The sequence below is a fragment of the Nelumbo nucifera genome, chromosome 1 (genome assembly GCF_055504915.1).
Source record: "Nelumbo nucifera cultivar China Antique chromosome 1, China Antique-T2T, whole genome shotgun sequence".
In the NCBI taxonomy this organism is placed as follows: domain Eukaryota; kingdom Viridiplantae; phylum Streptophyta; class Magnoliopsida; order Proteales; family Nelumbonaceae; genus Nelumbo; species Nelumbo nucifera.
In genome coordinates this window covers 204,822,491-204,828,603 of record NC_142649.1, presented here as the reverse complement: position 1 = coordinate 204,828,603, position 6,113 = coordinate 204,822,491, and positions in this window count along the sequence as shown.

Sequence of the window (6,113 nt, the reverse complement as noted above, 5' to 3'; positions counted from 1 at the left end):
GAGGCAAATGACCCGAACTGGACTGCGTCATGGCAGTTCGGGACACTCCCCTATCCGAACTCAAGACTTCACCTCGCTCACAACTCCAGCACTTCGCCTCCAGGACGCTAGATTGAACAAACGTGCCATACCTAAAACCGAGGATGTCCGTATCCAAGGGCGTCACACCTGACTGACTTCGGATCTGACGCTTGACAGCCGCACTTCAACGGCCACCTGCCGCCGCCACCTGCCACTGTCGTCACCAGCCGCAGAGACGGCTCCGACAATGAGAGTAGTGACGGTTCTGCCTAGCAAAGATCACATCCGAACTGGTAGGAGCTCAGAAATAATCATGCCCGATCTGACAGAAGCTTAGAAGTGAGTGCGCGAGGTGGTTATAAAAGGCCCCCTATCCCCCAAGAACAAGGTATGCGAACTTTGCGCCATCTGGTTTTATCTTGCCTATGAAGAATTCTGACTTGAGCTTCGGAGCATTCATACCGAGTTCCCCCCAGAGCTTCCCCATCTTCTCTGTTTCAGGTTCCCTGTAGTTCTGTTCAGAGGCAAGGTCATTGACAACTAGGACCAGCCGGATTGCGCACCATCAATTGGCACCGTCTGTGGGAAAGCTTGTAAAAGCCTCCCTCTAAAACTCTCATAACCTCTTCTTCCAAAAATCCCAACACTCATGGCTTCTTCCAGCAATGTCGGACGTGGCACAGAGATGAACACCACCGGGGAGCAACTCCAAGCCCCCATGGTGTGCATTGGACAGTTCCCCATCCCCCTTCCGGTGGACGGGATCCCCAGCTTGAATGCGCCTCAAACAGTGGCGCCCGTAAACCTTCCTGCCATGAGCATCCCTCTTCCACTCCGTGTCGAAACAACTTTTGCCGAACCAACTACAACTCCCCTGGCGACCCGCCAGAGCCAGTTTGACGACCTGATGCAATGCATGCGGGCAATGCATGCCCAAATGCAACAATTCCAGCAACATCAACTCCAGCAGCACCAAGTACTACACCACCTCTCTCAACAGCACTACTAGTAGCAGTTCCCCCAACTACCCCTGAACCAATCACTGCTTCCACCTCGGCACCCTGCTCCAAAGTCGGTTAAGGCCTCCCCTCAGGGTGGACGCCCCCACCAGGGAGAAGCCTCCCGCCCCCAGAACCCCCCTAACAGCCAGGCCTCCTCCCCAGGCCGAAGGGAAAGAAAAATCACCCCCTCCTCGCAGCTCACAGGCGGGTCAGGAACCTCGCCCGCAAGGTCAGCACCCCGGCGCTCCAGGCCCGAGTTCCCGCTCACAGAGAACCGATTCAGCGCCCTGGCAGCAGACTACCAACATTCCGGGCCCATCGAGCTCGGCAACACGGAGGCCAGCAGCGCCAGTACCAGGCCCACTTAACAACGAAGGTGCCGGCGAAGTCGCCGAACTGCCACCCGTGTCTTGCCCGAGCTCAAAGGTAAGGAAGAGACGAGCTCGGACGAGGTAAAAAATGGCCCGATTCTCTCAGTTCCTTCCCCCCTCGCATCAGAACTCCTGGCAGTCCCCATGCCCAGAGACTTCAAACTTCAACCTTTGGACAAGTATGATGGGTCCTTTGACCCCAATGACCACGTCGATGCTTTCCAATCCCAAATGCACCTCGCTAGGGCCAGTGAATCATGCATGTGCGTGGCCTTCACCACCACCTTCAGGGGGGTGGCTCACACCTGGTACAGGAACCTAGCCCCAAGGTCAATAAGAAGCTGAACCCAATTCATACAGGTTTTCACAGCACACTTCGTTACCAGCAAGCGGTGCCCCAGAACTAAGGAAAGCATCTTCGAAGTAGTCCAGAGAAAAGGAGAATCCATCTGGGGCTACATCAAGCAGTTCAATGAAGAATGCTTGCAAATACCACGATTAGACCCCGTAGTACAGCTCGCGGCGGCCAAGAGAGGAGTAACGCACAAGGAGTTTAAGTGGCACATGGTAGCCAGCCAGCCCGCGACCGTGGCCGAATTCCTCAAACTCGCGGACAAGTTCATGAGAACAGAGGAAGAGATAAACCAAAGGATCGAAGGCGGGGTCGAGAAAAGGAAAAGAGAAGGTGAGCCCTCCAACCCAGGTGACAGAAGAAACCCAGCCCGGGAGGCGAAGCCGAGCCAGCCATCCCGAGCCCCCTTAACAGTTTGGACGGATTACACGCCGTTAAACGCGAAGCGGACCGAGATCTTGATGACGATCAAAGACGCCCCGTACGTGAAGTGGGCACCTCGCCTAAAGGGGAATCCAAACGGGAGAAATAAAAATATGTACTGTAGTTTTCATAGAGATCACGGTCATAGTACCGAACAGTGTAATAATCTCCGGGACGAGATAGAGGGACTCATCTGTCGCGGATACTTGAGAAATTTTGTACAACATAATAATAAGGGAAGTTCATTACCCGAGCTGGGTGGCCAATCCGGTGCTGGTGAAAAAGGCAAACGGCAAGTGGCGCATGTGCGTCGACTACACCGATCTAAACCGAGCTTGCCCAAAAGACTGCTTCCCCCTCCCCAGAATTGACCGCCTAGTGGATGCGACCTCGAGACATGAGCTGCTAAGCTTCTTGGACGCCTACTCAGGTTATAACCAAATCAGGATGGACCAGTTCGATGAGGAAAAAACCAGTTTCATAACCGAGTTTGGCCTGTACTGTTACAAGGTCATGCCCTTCGGGCTGAAGAATGCCGGGGCGACCTTCCAAAGACTTGTAAATAAGCTATTTCGGCCCTTGATTGGCACGAAAGTAGAGTGTTATGTAGATGACATGGTCGTCAAGACGCAGTTCTCACAGGAGTTAATACAAGACTTAGATTTTGTTTTCCAAATTCTGCGTCGATTTAGCATGAAACTAAACCCCAACAAATGTGTCTTCGGTGTCACCTCGGGTAAGTTCCTAGGGTACATTGTCAACCGGCGCGGTATTGAGGTCAACCCGGACAAGATAAAAGCCATCCTAGATATGAGACCACCCCAGAAAGTGAAAGAAGTTCAGAGGCTAAACGGCCGCATAGCCGCTTCATGTCCAAATCGGCAAACCGCTGCCTGCCTTTCTTTAAGGCAATCAAAGCCAAAGGGTTTGAATGGACCCAAGACTGCCAGCTCGCGTTCGACGAGCTAAAAAGCTACCTCGCTACCGTGCCAACCTTAGCCAGACCCGAGGAAGGCGAGGTGGTCAGTTCAGTACTAATAAAAGAAGCAGATCGGGTCCTGCGGCCCGTCTACTATGTCAGTAAAATTTTGCAGGGAGTAGAGACGAGATACCCGCAGATAGAGAAGCTAGCGTATGCACTGGTAATTGCAGCTCGGAAACTCCGTCCGTATTTTCAGGCTCACACTATCGTGGTCTTGACCGACAAACCCCCAAGGCAAGTCTTACTTAAGCCTGAAGTTTCCGGTCGGCTAACAAAGTGGGCCATTGATCTCAGCGAGTACGACCTCCAGTATAAGCCACGAACTGCTATTAAGGCCCAAGCCTTAGCAGATTTTATCATCGAGTGCACGTTCAGCCTCGAAGCCCCTGTGCGGGTTGAGCGCGGGATCCCCAGTTCGGGCGAGCCCGGAGCTCCTAAGCCAATAGAGTCTGAACCCCGTGAAGTAGCAGCCAATAGAGTCTTACGTGGCCCAGGTGGCACGAAGTTGGAATACGCACTACGCTTTGAGTTCGCGGCATCCAACAATGAGGCGGAGTACGAGGCACTGATAGCCGGGCTGAACCTAGCGCAAAAGGTAAGAGCAAAGCACATAGTTATCTCCAGTGATTCTCAGCTCGTGGTCAACCAGGTTACAGGCGAATACGAAGCACGCGAGCTCACTATGATTGCATACTTGGCCAAAGTAAAGGAGGCTCTGCTCAACTTCCAGTCACACTTCATCAGGCAAATCCCGAGGTCAGAGAACACTGAGGCCGACGCCTTGTCTCGGTTAGCCAGCACGAGTCACAACACCATGAGAACCGTGTATATAGAGGACTTACCTCGGCCCAGCATTCTCTGTGGGGCAGAGGAGGTCGCTCCCGTCCTTGAAGCAGAGCCGAGCTGGATTGACCCACTCGCGAGCTTCTTGCTAGATGGATCCTTCCCTGCGGACCGCAATGCAACCAAGAGGGTGCAACGCCGGGCAGCCAAATACGTCATAATAGACGAACGGTTGTACCAACGGTCTTACATGCTCCCCTACCTACGTTGCTTGCGACCTGCCAAAGCCGAACTCGTACTACGCGATACCCATGAAGGTCTGTGCGGCGGACACCTGGGGGCAGAGCCCTCGCCCAAAAGGCACTTTGACAAGGATACTACTGGCCAACGATGAAGGCAGAGGTGGTCGAGCTCGTCAGGAAATGCGACAAGTGTCAGAAGCACGCCAATATCCACCATCAACCTGCTACCGACCTCAAGTACCTCACCAGTCCATGGCCCTTTGCGCAATGGGGCATCGACCTCCTGGGGCCTTTCCCGCCAGCAACAGGTGGGAGAAAGTTCCTAGTGGTGGCAGTAGATTACTTCACAAAGTGGATAGAGGCTGAACCTCTAGCAACAATCATAGCCTGAAACATACAAAACTTCTTTTGGAGGAACATAGTATGTCGCTTCGGGCTACCTTGGGTACTGATCTCCAACAACGGCAAGCAGTTCGAGGATATCAAGTTCCAAGAATGGTGCCAAAATATGGGAATTCGTCAGAACTTCACATCAGTCGCACACCCTCAAGCAAACGGTCAGATAGAAGTAATGAACAGAGCCATCCTCCGCGGATTAAAAGCACGACTGGACCATGCTAAAGGGTTGTGGGCGGACGAGCTACCAAGTGTTCTATGGGCTCACCGAACTACGGAAAAAACCGCCATGGGAGAGACCCCCTTTAACCTCACGTACAGCACCGAAGCGGTAATCCCGGCGGAAATCGAAATACCTACACTGCGACTAGAAACATATGATGATCAGACAAACGGAGACAAGTTACGCACCAACCTCGATCTACTGGATGAGGTAAGAGACCTCGCGCACATCCGGACAGCGGCCTACCAGCAAAAATTAGCTCGGTACTACAACGCCAGAGTAAAGAAGCAGAGCTTCCGCGTCGGCGTCCTGGTTCTCCGTAAGATCATGGTACCCGAACCCGGCGTGGGCAAACTCGGACCAAATTGGGAAGGGCCCTACTGAGTAAAAAAAGCACTCGGGGGAGCCTACGAGCTCAAAACCTTAGAGGGTAAGCAAGTACCCCGAGCATGGAACATCGTCAACCTAAGGCGATACTACCTATAGACCACCAAGCGAGGTGGATACCGAGCTAACGAAAGTACCTCGGCACAGGCAATTTAAGAAAAGTGAGCCAAAAGCAAAGCGGAGACAAGCTAATAGGGACATCGGCATCTCAGAGTATTCAACACCAAAACAGGTCGCGCGAATGTGGTAACCCGGGCAGGAAACAGACCGGGCGCATGGTCAGCCCAGCAAATACATTCAGTTCGGGAGAAAGAACAACCAACACTTAACCAAAAGAAGAGCCATTCCATTTCAAATAAGGGAGTGTACATTTCAAAAAAAAAAAATTTACAGGCCCGAAGCTACTTCTTCATTATCGGAAGGCACTTCAACGATACCCAAAGGCCCTGCCTCGCCCTCGGAATCTGGCTCACCATCAGCGGCATTGGCCATCTCTTGAGTTATGCGCGAAGTGGATATAGCACTGATGTCGAGCTCGGGGTACGTATTCCGGATCATCCACCGGCTTAGTTTAAAACCCCTTCTGTACGAATCCACCATCAGATCATCAAAGTGCGGCGAAGCGATGTACTCATCGACGGCCTTCTTCTTGGCATCTTCGATACCTTGAGAAAAGATCTGTGTCCTCTCCCTAATGTCCTCCTGAAGATACTCAACCTGATGCTGCAGATACTCAACCTGATGCTGCAGATACTCAACCTGATGCTCCTGAAGATACTCAACCTGATACTCAACCTGATACTCAACCTGAGACCTCGCCTGCCTGATCTGAGCAACACGAACAACCTCCTCGGCAGCACGAGCAGCCGCTTCAGCAGCTCACGAAGTCGTCTCGGCAGCACGAAGAGCCTCTTCGGAAGCTCGCGCCTGCC